We start from the raw sequence: 14,344 nt of genomic DNA, 5'->3' as shown, positions 1-14,344 counted from the left end.
TTAAGAAACTTAAGTATTAGTCCGTACAGGCAGAACACAAAAATATCATAAACTATTTAAGTAGTCACACATTCATAATCAAAGGGCTGCAATCTCTGTGATATTTTCTGATCTTTGCAACTAAATCGTACTGTAAATCTGTATGTACAAGTATATATTTTCCTGTATAAGTTTATATTAATATACTATTATTTATCTTGCAGGGCACCGAGATGCAGCGACTGCGTTTAGATTTTTTACTGTAACAGTTTGAGTTTGATACATACGGAATTTTGCATGACCAGATTTGCATCAAAAATCATTTATGTTCATTTGTTTATGACAGCCACACTTTATCCTTGCATATCGTGGCTTAAAAAAGACCATTTCAAAAAAAGATAGTTGTCTCGACTGGGTTTTTAACCCCAGACCTCTTGCACCTTGGACGAGCATGTTACCCCTGCACCACGGGGAAGTTATACGAAGAAAACTGAATAAACTCAAATAATTTTATAGAATTTTAGGGTTTGTAATCCTTATTAAATTCGACGTATTTTGTTCATGATAAATCTGTTTGTTTAGCACTGATGTAAATAATTTAGCAAAAATGTTCTCACCAAAACAGTCTGACATGTATATACTCCACCACTCGACAGTCAGATTTATCTGAAGTATTCGGTAATCGACATCGCTAAAAAATAGCATTTTCATTGATTAAATGATATAAAACCGCGTAATTTGTGATTGTGCATTTATTGACAATTCTATAAGCCAACACTACTTTTAAACTTTGAATGCGTTGTAATTTGTTGGATACTTGTAACAAAATAAAAATATTTCTTCTTTTATGTCGCTAATTTTAAGCTGTTTTGAGAACTAAAGCTACTTGTTGTTAATTATGTCGTGAAGCGCTGTGCCAGAGATTGAATGTCAGCATCAGAAAATACAATAATGTAAAGTTCTCACTGAGGGGGAAGTCAAGACTGGGGGGAGTCCAGACGGGATGGTGGGGTCCCGATCCACCCGATATTATAAAAATAACGTTTTAAAGGCCCGTTATGCTTTTATTTGTATTTCTTAAGCTTTTTTTTTAAATTTTGGTGTTCTTCAATAGTATCCAAAAAGTTACTCATTGGCCAATTATCTGAACCATCTTTTTCATCTGTTGCTTTTTGGAAATGGGTACAGTAATAGTGAATAAGTATTTTATATGGAAGTCAAATACAAAATTGTTTACATTTTGCTACTTTAATGACATTTTTCACATTTATCGCTACTTTATTCAGGTAACAAGTATCTTAAATTTCTCTGATACTATTATTTAAACATTAAAAATTCATGTTTTCCCTTTCTAAAGAAGTTTGTAAATTTTTCCTATTAAAAAGCCTCTGGCGAACGGTTGTTACGGAGCTTACAAAAATCTTAAGTTTGTTAATAAACTTACAAATGTTTTTTTTAAAAATCACTATTTATAGTTTGATCTCGAAACTGGATATTTCACCAGAACATTGCAAAAGAGTATTTTCACAAATTCCACCACACCCGTCTAAAACACAATTTCATTACAATCAAAACTTATCAATATGAAAACACATAAAAATTGGTAACAAATTCCTAATTGATGTTTTAAATCACTATGTCATATATAAGAACAAATCTTATATTTGACATACACTATAAGAAAGTTACAAACATACCCTTAGTGCTCAGCAATTTGAGTAGTATAATTGTTATGCGAGTCTCTTGCAATGAACTTACACGAATTTAATATTCAGTTTATCATATACCAACAGTAAAGACCGTTTGAACTGAATAAGAACCATTTTTCATCGATGCGCTTATAGTGTAGCACTAACATTTTGCGTGACATAACGCTATGCTTATACAAAGTAAATGACGTCACGAAAAAATATGTACACGGCCGTGCAATAATATATTTACGGAGTCGCAAAAACGGCAAGGGTATGTGATAAATACATTTATCCTGTCACTTGTCTCAATTTCGGCCCGATAACAAGGTGCCGTATATTTTTACTGATCTACGGCACTTGATCACGTGGTATGCATGTTTGCCGGACTACTTTTCAAGAAAAAATATAAAAACTGTCGTTAAATCTTCTGTGTGTAGAATAACGAATTTTGGAAACGTTGATAAAACTTTGTTTGTTTATTTTATTTCACTCTATAATTTTTCAAGCGAAATAAAAATTATTTAAAGTGAAATAAATGTAAAACTTAACTGTTTGCGACATTTTAGAATAGCGTACTTGATTTGATTGTTTTGCACGTGCTGTTTGGCGCTACATTGTGACGTCACGTAAACAATACTTTAAACGTCTGTACAGCGTTAACGACTGAATAAAAGATATTGGTATTCGAATTCATTTTCTTAGTTAGACCATTTTCCTTCATTCTAGATAGTTTTCACAACAAAATTCGACAAAAAATTGTTTTTATTTATCACATTTTTCAAACAAAATGGCGCCCTCAATGTGAAAATACACGGGGAGATAATAAGAACGGCGAGTGCATTGGTGTAGAAAAATTAGGGCCTTCTTTGTTTATATAGAAACATTTCCGATAGTGTGATTTAAGGTTGTTTGCCTAATAAAATTCTTTAAAAAAACGGTGACAGGATAAATAGAATAATAGATTGGTGCCGTGGATGGAGAAAGTTTATCTGGCTCTGCTCCGGAATTTATTGGGTTCGCCTTCGGCTCACCCAATAAATTCCTCCGCCTCGCCAGATAAACTTTCTCAATCCACGGCACCAACCTATTATTCTCTATGTATATGTGTTCACTATTGTCTTTGCATTAATGGAACAATGGCCACTGGACTTATTGGTGCGGAATTCGGCAATCAACTGTTCTGCTGGAGTTGCATTTAATGCAAAATTAGCAGGTTTGCAATATGTTTCTTATAAACAAACATACATTTCAACTTCCGTTGTTTTTTCTTCAACTGAGAGTAATAAACAATAAATAATTTAAATGATATGTTAGTTAGTAAGTAAGTAAGTAAGTAAGTAAGTAAGTAAGTAAGTAAGTAAGTAAGTAAGTAAGTGTAAGTAAGTAAGTAAGTAACTAAGTAAGTAAGTAAGTAAGTAAGTATTTAAGTAGTTAAGTAAGTAAGTAAGTAAGTAAGTATGTAATTAAGTAAGTAAGTAAGTAAGTTAGTATTTTATTCAGGGGAGAGAGGTTCTATATATTTTTCTACTATCGTTTCTAAGGCGACGACTAAAGTTTCTAATAATGATAATACATGCATTTATGTACTATTTCAATTTGATTTGTCGCTTTAATCTAAACAAATATATTAAGATATTACCGGTAGAAACGTTCATCATGCATAAATCTTTCGCATTTTAAGATATTATTCCCTTTCGATATTTTAGCTTTAAAAGTGTTCCATCCTGGCGAGAGCCCCGTTTCATGGATGTTTCATGGATTTGCCTTATCAACAGAAACATATTCCATCAGCTATTGTTTATAAAAAGGATGAAATAGATATATATTCATGCGACGTAGGCGGCAAACAGTTTCAATCTAAAGCTGGTAAATTTAGAAAGGCTTCAACTATTTACATGAAATATCAAGGCTCTAAAAGAAGGCGTTAAACAAAGGTTTAAATAATTATTTCGTTAATTGAAGTTGGTTTTTTCCTAGTAAAGAATAAACCTAGGCTTGCAAAGTAATCAACACAAGTTGCTGAAAAAATTAAAAACTCAAAATTGTTGGCTTTTCTCCTTCATTTAGATTGGGCTTTTTCGGCTCTATGTCTTTGAAACTAAGGGAAATACGGATGTAATACCTTGAGGGGCTACGCGTCCGTGTCCGAAGTAGATAAAGGTAGTTTCCGGGATTCAAGCCCATTTTTTAATGCGAGGGAAGTTATCCAGCTAGCTTATACGGGCATGTCGGCGGTTTGCTGCTAAAAGGTGTCCGTTTTCCGTGGCTGAAATAATTGGCACCAAGAAAGGCCTCCGCTGAGTTTTCCTCCAACAATGGTACAGGCTGGAAAGCAAACCATTACTGATTCTAATATTTTTGAATTGAAAATGTAACAATATTAAATTTTGAATGCTCCAAAAGCTGGTTTTCTGAAACTAGATGTGATGAATTGTAAAAATTAGTTTATTGTCTTAAGTAACTTTTCTCGTAAAAAAATTCAACAAATTATTATTTCTTGTTAAAATGGGTCGAAAAGGTAAGAGGGAAGAAAATCTTTGTGTTTTTTCTGCCAGGAGAAATAGGACATTTGGTCCTATATTATGATTGGTAACATAGAAGCTTCTGGTAGCAGCAATATACAATGTCACCATCTCAAGTGTTGGCAAGAACGCGGATCAAGAACCTCATTATACTTTCCATGTGGCCCCCCACCTTTTTCATAACCCTTGGGCAATCCAACCCTTACGGGGAGTTTTTAAAACTCCAAATTAAAAACGGGGACATGGAAAAACTTAGTAAAGCTTAATGTACATGTATATAGAAATATTAGAAAGTATACGCAAAAAAAAAATTTTCAAAACGTATCATCCCTTGGTAACATTTTCAATACATATTTTTGAGAAAATACAACACAAGAATAATATTAAGTATATAAACTGTTCGGCTTTGATATTGACCTCAATTAAAACATTGATACATCAACAAAATTGAAAGTGATAAAAGGGGCAAAATTATGTCAATCATAAGAAGAATTCCCCTTGCTGTCCAGTGCATTATATAGGATTTATTTTGATTCAAATTAATTTGGAGACGTTTTTGTCTAATGAAATGTAATTTCTGTAAACCTAAGCTTTTAATGTAGCCCAGTCACAAACTTTTTTTTGGCCATTTCCATATACAGTTTGATTATGGAAAATAAATAAAAATTTGGGTACGTTCCAATGGAACCTGTAGCCCCCGAATAAGGTCAATTAAGGGTACCATGATTGTTGTTTTTGCTTTTGGCTTAACACAGGAGACTACAACGCCACGAACAAACAAAGTGTTGAATGATTTTAGGGGGAACATTCTGCTTTCAAAACTGCTTTAGCTTCTGGTATTTAAATGCTTTAACTAATACAGGCAAAAAAGAGTATAAAAACATAAAAATAAGGAAACGCTCGGACTGTTATAATGAAACAATTCACGTTTTGAGGCCTACCTTTTTTTTTAAGTCTATTTTTTTAATTTAAGGTGGTCATTTTCAAAACCTTTAAACAAAATGAAAGCAGTTTCATAGAGTTTCGTAAAAAGATATAAATTATTACCACCTCAATCATTTGTAGCTATCCAAAAGCGTTCACAAGTGTGACTCTTTGTTAGATTTATCATATGAAGTTTATATGTCATCTTAGAATTCAATATTATATATTGTTATAGATAAAAATGTCAATATATCTAAGATATTTCTGTGCAAGGTAAAAGATGGAATATTACTAAATCACCTTGGTATATAACAACGCTTTTTCCAGTCCTAACATTACATGGAGAGATTTACAAACATTATTGTATTGTCAGCCTCACAATGAAAGACTAGAAAACACCGGACAACTTCAGAAAAAATGCCGCTGGCTACAGTGTAAGTTATAGTGAACACCTTAAAGTAAACTATAAAGGTAAACTTGTATCAATGTTGAAAAATAAAGGCTACCAACTATAATCGAACAAGAACTTGAATACATTCAATGAATCTTTTTCTGTAACTGCCATGTTTATCTCTTAAATTGTTTTCTATTAAATTTAAGAAAGGTGTAGAAACAACAGACATTTATCTAAGAAATTATTGAATAAAATAATACGAAAAAGCACAAACCACAGGTAAAATATCTTCAAAGTAAAAGAAAATGATCATTAATAACCCAACTATTCATTAGCAAGCCTTAAATCTTTAGGCGAATTTATCTCTATTTTTTTTAAATAATTTTCATAGAGTCATTTAACTTTCATATTTTCAGTTGAATTCTTTCTTTTTGGATTTTGATTAATGAAATCTGCAAAAATGACAACTTATGGCAAGAAATTGGACAAATGTACCACGCACAAAAACAAACAAAAGACAGTCAAAGAAGCCGCAATTTGCAGAATACGGTCAGTAAAATTAAAAAAGTTTACGAAAACTGTGTTTGATGCTACAAGAAAGATTTTAAAATACATAGATTTTGCAGAGTGACCTAAGAAATATTACTTAAGCCGGTACTAGAAGGCGTGCGAGATTTTGCACAACCTTTCATAAACAGACGAAATCAAGTCGAGTCTGCAATCGTTATCTTAAAGTTATTGATTGTATTGCATGAAACATATATGAATTTGACGGCGAATAGTAATTTTTGACGGCTAAGATAAAATAAACACTTTAATTTAAACCCTAATGTATTACTTCATTGGTCATTTCATTTCATTTTTTATGCAAACTGGTGTTAATGGAGTGTTGGAGATAAATACCAGTTAATGTACGCAGTTGAATTTGCTTTGACCAACAAATAAAATTTTTAAAAAAGTATTCTACAAGTGGTTTTCTTGCTGTCTGAATATTTTATTTTGTTACCCCGCCGATGTTAAGTCTGCGTAGTATACTTGTTTATTCTTGTATTATGTCAGTAATTTACTTTTTATTTACAGGTTGCCTCGAGAAAATGTTATAACTCACTTTACCTACAAGTAGACCCATTGTGCTGTCGGATAAAGACTGTATAAAACAATTAGAGCATGTGCAAAATAAGTTTAAGCTATACAAAACAGCATGACGACTTACTTGACATTGTTCTTTGTTTCAACCACACTCGGACTTGTTCACTAAGCTAACTTAAGTCGCAAAGGAAATGTGAAATCGTAAAAAAAACTTACGAGGATGGAGAATATGAAATTTTACGTCATGTTCATTTTGGGTGAAAACCCCTGCCGGAAACTGACAATTTGTTTTCAATATAAGCCATAAACATTAATCAAAGTATGTGTTCCTATGTGGAGTTCCTATCTTTTCTAGATGTGTTTCCTTCTTTTAAATAAAGCTTGTTGAAATTATAATTACGCAATATCTTAAAGAGAAAAGATTTTATCATTCCTTGATCTATTCATATCCATTGTACTTTCTGACTTATGTTCAGATCTACTTATTTCTTCCATGTAGATCTGATGACGACCGTATATGTTTCGCCTTTTTTATAATTTGGATTTCCCGAGAAAGCTATTTTTAGCCATGCAATCAAAGCGATTTTTACAGATAGGCATTAGAAGAAGTATCAAAACAACGTTATCCATGGAAGTTAAAACATTGTTGATTTGAAGTAATTTTTAACAAATTTACTTGAAATAATAGAGTCACTTTTAAATGGCAAGATTGTATTGACCGTTTATCTGACAACGTCATGTTTGTACTCGAAATTGTGAAAATTAACTACTGAGTGGTAAGAATTAGAAACCGCATCGCTTTCAAAATAATGAAAGCTCGCCAATAATTGGTTGTTTGAAAGACCACGAGAAGATGCCTATGGTAAAATGTTAGATCCTAATGTGTAGAGTAAATTTAAGGGGCTGATGTTAAATTTGATAATGATGAGATAATAAAAAATAATAATGATAATAATAATAAAAAGTTGACAAATTTTATGAGGTAAAGAATTAACATTTTGATGGAAGGAATTTTGGCTTTTCATTGTGATATTAACTTTCAAACATCGTTTTCTTTTTCAGAACAACTAGAGGTGAAGAATTTTAGCATTAACACTTTTTGGAACTGGCCAGTCACCCGTTTAAATCATTTTATAATGTAACTGAAAAGAGGATAAATGATAAGACTGATTTTAGTGACAGTAATTATGTTCAAGACGAGGATTTAATAGATGACGAGGAAGAGATCGTAAAAACTGCGAATGAAAGCTATATATCTTATTTTACTCTTATCATAATGTTCTTATCTATATCTGCTATTGCCCTGTGCGCTATTGCAATTTTCCATTTTTAAAATTAGGCGCCATCAGTTTTAGGTTCATTAAGAAATTTGTTGACTTTGAGCTCATGGGATTAATCTTTAAACAGCATGGTAATGCAATCAATGTAGAATTCAATGTAGAATTTCAATGCCTGATTTAATGTAGATTTTGTTTCAATGAAGAATTACAAAGAATTCCAGAAACAATTATTTTTCTTAAAGCTAACATACAATGTTTTTGTTATTTTACAAAATAGTATATTACATATGTCAAGAGAGTAAAATGTTTTGTAACAAAATATAATGTTGCTATTTTGAGTAGTGTTTTAAAGCTGCACGCCCCCAGATGAGCCAGAATATTTCAAGAAAACAAATATTGAGAAAAATGCAATAAACTTTTAAGACAGGTAAAATCATTCAAGGTCCAAGTTATATTTTACATGTAATGATCAGTTTAAAACAGATTTTGCAGTATATTATCACAATATTTGTACTGTGTTACTAACCAATAAGGGCTGTATTTGCATATGTTGACCATTTTTTGGTATTTTTCGTGGGTTTTAAGTTCCGACTGCAAATTCTTTATTTGTTCACCTCACATTATATTACTTTTAAATACATTTCCAAAATTGTTACGAAAATTAACATGAATCTGGAGGCGTGCTGCTTTAATAGTTTACCAATGATTTCGTGCTTGCGTAATTCGCTTTTTATCACATTTACGTTTTACTAATGTGTATGATGAAAGAAAGTAATAATATAGCCAGTTTCCTTTTCAAAGAAACATATCAAAAAATATTAATTGTCTCTAAAATTAAAAGCTGTTACTAGCTGTTGGAAATATGTATTTCAAAATGGGAAAAAAGAAAATGACTTCTCACTCAAAAATCCTCTTCACAAAAATATAATAACTAGAGAAAATATTGCATGTGGTGTTCACTCAGTGAAATTATATTCCAATCTTTTATGTAAAACAAATAAATTTTCTTTTTATTTCATGCTATTTCAGTGATTTTAAGTATTTTTTTACTGATTTTGCCGCGTAACGTCGCGCATTCTCCTTTTTGACGTCATCACATCATGACGTCACATCATCAATTTTGAAATATAGTGCTGTTAAATTTCTCTAACTTTGTTACATTTTTAACATGATGTATGGTGACATAGACTTTCTTGTCCTAAAGAAGCAACATTTACGCATGACGGCATTTATTTCAGCCTGCTATTCCATTTAGTTATGATTTTCTTTTCATCCGCATTCAGATATAGTTCGGCTACAGTGAAAATTATATTTTATAAATTTCACTAGTGGTTTATCAGAATATAATCATCTGACAAATTACAATAAAACACTGGAAAGCATGAAATAAAATCATTATATTTGGTGTCGAAGTTGATCCAGGCTTGTATATGATTGTGTTGATTGTCAAGCTCACAATGACAATAAAATTTCGTTAAAACGAAATAATTTTTCGTAATTACAGTTAATATAGAAACGAATTAATATTTCGTAAAAACTAATTAATATTTCGTAATTACGAATAAATATGTTGTCAAAACGAATTATTATTTCGTATAAACGAACTAATATTTTGTGAAAATATAATAAATATTTCGAAACTTCTAACCAATATTTCGTAAAAACGAATTAAGTGCCGGGAAAAAAAAGTGTTAAACATGTTATCTTAGGGGCTACGTATGTAACAAAGACTATCAGAAACAACAATTTTTCTGAGTTCTAACATGTCTCTGTTATTCAACACACATGAATATTAGAAATGTCAACAGAATAAAATGTTTCAACGTTGCTATTTTCAATAGGGTTTTAACAGTTTATCAATGATTTCGTGCCTCTGTCATTCGCTTTTGAGGCAATTTACTGTCATATTTCTTTCATACAAGCATTTTCAATTTAAATGTTTTTTTTAATTCAGACAATAATTTTGCTGCTGATATATATTATATAATAATATATTTTTTTCCTATTGTAAGAATTTTACATGTCTATGTTTGCAATAAGTTAAATATATATTTGTACCCCTAATTGAAATTTGAAAGATTCATGTACATGCTAATACAATCGTTATAACATTTCTATCATAATTATGATACGGTATATTCAGAGAACACGCCACCCATTCAGTATTACTTAAAATCAAGGAAAGGACTGACCAACCAAAAATGCAAGGTCGTGGCATTGTATATCTACCCGTAAACCATCACTCCTAATACGAGATCATGTCAATCCAGATTTGAACATTTAGTCAAGCTTCAAATAAATAAATAAATAAATAAATAAATAAATAAATAAATAAATAAATAAACTTTCAAAGAAGAAGAAGAAGATGAAGAAGAAGGAGAAGAAGAAGAAAACCAAATATGAATGGTCATATAATAAGAAGAACGGTAATGTATAATTATACTAACGCCATTTTGGTACAATATAAATATTGATATGAATCAAATATGTGGCGTTAGTGTATGTGAGATATTATTTCGGTATTGTATGAAACATTATAAGAACTGAAAATATAAATACAAATGCTTTTTATATCGTTGCTTTAAAAGGCTTTGCAAATAATATAATAGAGGGTGAAAACATAACAGCCGCATATACAAGCAGTCCCTAACCAGTGTTTATTTGCAGTTTAACACCGTTTTTTTCCCTTCTTTGTCTATAGTGACACATTCTCGTGAGTGTTAGAAAATATTTTATATATGGCCTGTTTGGGTCAGATTTAGAGGGCATTTTAAGATAAAGTAACAAGTAACAATTTTTAACCCTGTGATAATGAAGATAAGATACAGTCATTGTGTCATTATTTTATTTTCATCAAAAAATCTAGGACAGTAGTGTATAAAGTTTAATAATGTTTAAACTTCGGATTGTTTTCCTCGTATGTGTGACACTAGCAGTGGCTAATGCATTATCAATAGGTAACACTCGTTACATATATATAACTCTTAAAATGCATCAAACTTTGAGCATTTCAAATATTTTCCGTTTAAATAATCACGTTCGGCATTAAATGTGGTTCTGATAAGACTTTAGATTAGAAAATTGAAATATTTTGTAAAATCAAAACATGTAAATTGAAGAAAAAAGGAATCCCTAAAGAACGCCAATACGACACAATTTAATGTTGCAGGCTCGGTTTGATTGAGCCCGTTCATGAATGGAACTGTACAAACAAGTACAACATCGAGGCAGCCCAGGACGTTACCACCAGTTACAAGTAACATTTTATTGCACAAATAAACTTCTCTTTAGACACAAACACACACACATTCAAAAGCTTCAATTATAATGAAATGTGTTCTTGAGAATGAAACACGATACACTTTGATGAACGCGAGATGTAGATAATTCTTTTTAACGAGCTTGATTGTTAGAATAGCAGTATTATCCCCAGTGTTTTGTCATTTAGAATTATTTTGTGGATGGTCATGTTCAACTTTTGTGCACATTTTGACTCAAATAGCATTACTGAAATGAATACTATCCCACGTTTTGCCTTGCTTACTATTTGCACACATATACAATTTAAGCCATATATGGTCCCGAAACAGGAAAGATGACTATAGTTTATCTCAGGTGTTACAAACTTAGAACATCACATGGGATCAAAACCACCTCACTTGCTGGAACTAAGAGATGCATAGATCCCATTTAGACGCCTCTAACGATCATAAAGAGATGAACGGTGGCTTCAATACTCTTCCCTAAACACTTAAAGGCAACCCCTCAGCACAAGCTTTATTTAAGTAACTTACATTTATATATCACACCCGGAAAGCTTATGCTGTAATGATAAGTTCTTGTTACGGGTAGTTATTTTTCTAATACACGTTTTCAACAAAATCAAATGAGACGAGCATTATTTAGAGTTTAAACGTTCAGTATTCAAGAAATCGTCGTTCATTTCGTCAGATGAAAAATGTCCTCTCGAGTTTAGTTTAATTCCCATTTTAGCAACAGCTCAGATCATTGGAATGGGAGCCTTCAACAATCCTACAGGAATCTTCATTCACCGTTTTAAAAAAAAACTTAAATGAATAAAAGAACAAACACATATTAAATTATTAAATAGTCCTTACATTCAGCCGTTTAAAACGGCTTCCGCTCTATTTTCTTGTTTTTCAGCATACTACATTTTGAAATTTGCTTTATTAAAGTTACCTACATGTATATATCATACCCGACAGGCTTACGATCTAATGACAAGTTCTTGTAACGGGTAGTTATTTTTTTCTAATACACATTCTCAAAATGTGAAATGAGAAGAGCATTTTCAGGGTTTAAACGTTCAATATTCAAGAAATCGTCGTTCATTTCGTCAGGGGAAAATGTTCCTTTGAGTTTAATTTGTCATTTTTGCAACAGATCTAATCACTGTGAGCCTCTATCAGTCCTACTGGGAACTACATTGACCGTTTTTTGAAGAAAAAAACAACAACAACAACAAAAATTAAATAAATAAAAAGACAAACACATTATTAAATTATTAAAGAGTACTTACATTCAGCCGTTTAAAACAGCTCCCGCTCTATTTGCTCGTTTTTCAGCATACTACATTTTGAAATTTGAGCGTAAGTTTGCCGGATGTGATATAAGGTTTAGCATAAAAATGAGAATATATTGATTGATTTGCATTATTTCTTAATAGATATTTCAATTTTTAGCAACGTGTGCTGTATGTACAGGACCCCGGTTCCTATGTGAGCAACTATATGCCCCTACACCTTGCTCGCCGCCTAATAATTATTGTATCAACAAGTTAACAAATTACATTGATGGCACAAGGACGGTTGAAAGAAGGTAAATACAGATTATGTTTTGCCAAACAGGTCATTATACATGTAATCATCTTTTACTGCTATGTTTTGTTTTCTTAGACTTGTAATGCACAAACGTATTGCACATTTATGATAGGGATAGAAAAAATACGAAACATGCTAAAATTATGAGTTTATCTAGATAAATAAACTTATATTGTAAGAAACCACTTACTAACACAGTTGTCTACATATACACCTTACAGTTACCACCTTCTTCAGAAAGGCACCACCAACATATATTTTTTTTGTATTTAGCTGCGGGAACTTTTCTACATGCTATACAGACTGGTTCCTTGGATCATCGGATAACGATAAATGTAGACAATTCAAGGGCAGCGATTTCAACTTTCTTTCCTTTGAATGTACCTACTGCTGTGTTACAGACAATTGCAATATTCCAATCCATCCTTCAGTAGACACGCTATACAAGGATCTCTAATTTGTTGAAAAGAGTCATATTCTTAATTTATCACATACAACTGTCTTATTGTTTCCTTTTTTCAATTATGAGGCATAGCATGATACATGTATATTCAGGATCACCAATATCAGACTTAACAATTAATTTATAAGAACTTATCCATAATACTTTAAGGCGCAATATGTCTAAGAAATCAGTAAAATTTTAATTCTTTAGACAGGTTCAACATGTGTTCAATTATGTTCTAGTAATGGATTTAAAGCAAGTTAGATGTTAAAACAAATGAATGTATTAGCGCTGAAAATGAACTTGAACTTGTTAATTCTTATGAAAAGAAGATAAATTATATTCATTAATTTGTTTCACAGTTTGCCATTTAGGAACACATGACATAGTTACAACAGTCTTCATAACCCTATCAAATCCCGTTTTTTAGATCTGTTCACTGTTATCTCGTTTATTGCTTGAACTTTCATTTACAAGTTTAGGGACCATACAACGCCTTGTGGACTTAACGTTCTACGAGAAAAGCTAAATGTGTATATCGGCGGATTAAATATCTTATTTAAAAAATGCTCGAGCTGAACCTAGGGGCAAGGACGGTATCATGGATTTATTTATGCCGTTTAATGAACAATTTGAATGACATTAAGAAGGCGAAATTTTTACTTTTATAATGTTGGACGACCTACAGGCATTCTTCATTTGATTATTTTACTGTCCGTTTTCTTCTAAAGCCATTTTACGAAATAAAAAAGAGAAAAAGAAAACCAGGTTTCTGGTCGGTGGTCTTGTCTGACTGAGCGTTGTTACGAGCCAGGCGTAACGAGAAAGAAAAGCCAGCAACAAACTTGTAACAATAACAAATTTATTACAGAAAAATTATTAAAGAAAAATAAAATAACAAATAACTTTACAAATACCTGAAGTCCAAATAAAAATTGACAAATGTCTAGTCTTGCATCCTGGAATGATCCTTTTCCATAGCACAGTTAAATCCAAGTAAATCCAAGAACACTTTAGAATAAATTTCCCACAATAAAATCCACAAAGAAAATAATTAATAATCCAAGTTCCAATAAATCACTTAATTTCCAAGTTGAATAATACTCCAAATATATTGATGACTTAAAAGATCACTGATGACTTAAAAGGTAACTGATGACTTAAAGATCACTGATGATT

At 31.5% G+C, this 14,344-nt stretch overlaps 1 long non-coding RNA gene across 1 annotated transcript; it reads left to right on the top strand.

Moving 5' to 3' along the window:
- The first annotated feature begins 11,085 nt into the window (after window positions 1-11,085).
- On the top strand, window positions 11,086-13,221 carry LOC132745220 (uncharacterized). The gene is made up of 3 exons (XR_009627810.1): window positions 11,086-11,135; window positions 12,583-12,718; window positions 12,994-13,221. It is a non-coding gene; the product is annotated as an uncharacterized LOC132745220 (long non-coding RNA).
- Window positions 13,222-14,344: the final 1,123 nt, after the last annotated feature.

This window comes from Ruditapes philippinarum, unplaced genomic scaffold (genome assembly GCF_026571515.1).
Source record: "Ruditapes philippinarum isolate M1 unplaced genomic scaffold, ASM2657151v2 ctg3395_1_1_1_1, whole genome shotgun sequence".
Classification (NCBI taxonomy): Eukaryota; Metazoa; Mollusca; class Bivalvia; order Venerida; family Veneridae; genus Ruditapes; species Ruditapes philippinarum.
The sequence above is the reverse complement of the archived record's forward strand: the minus strand, read 5'-3'. Positions and strand labels throughout refer to the sequence as shown.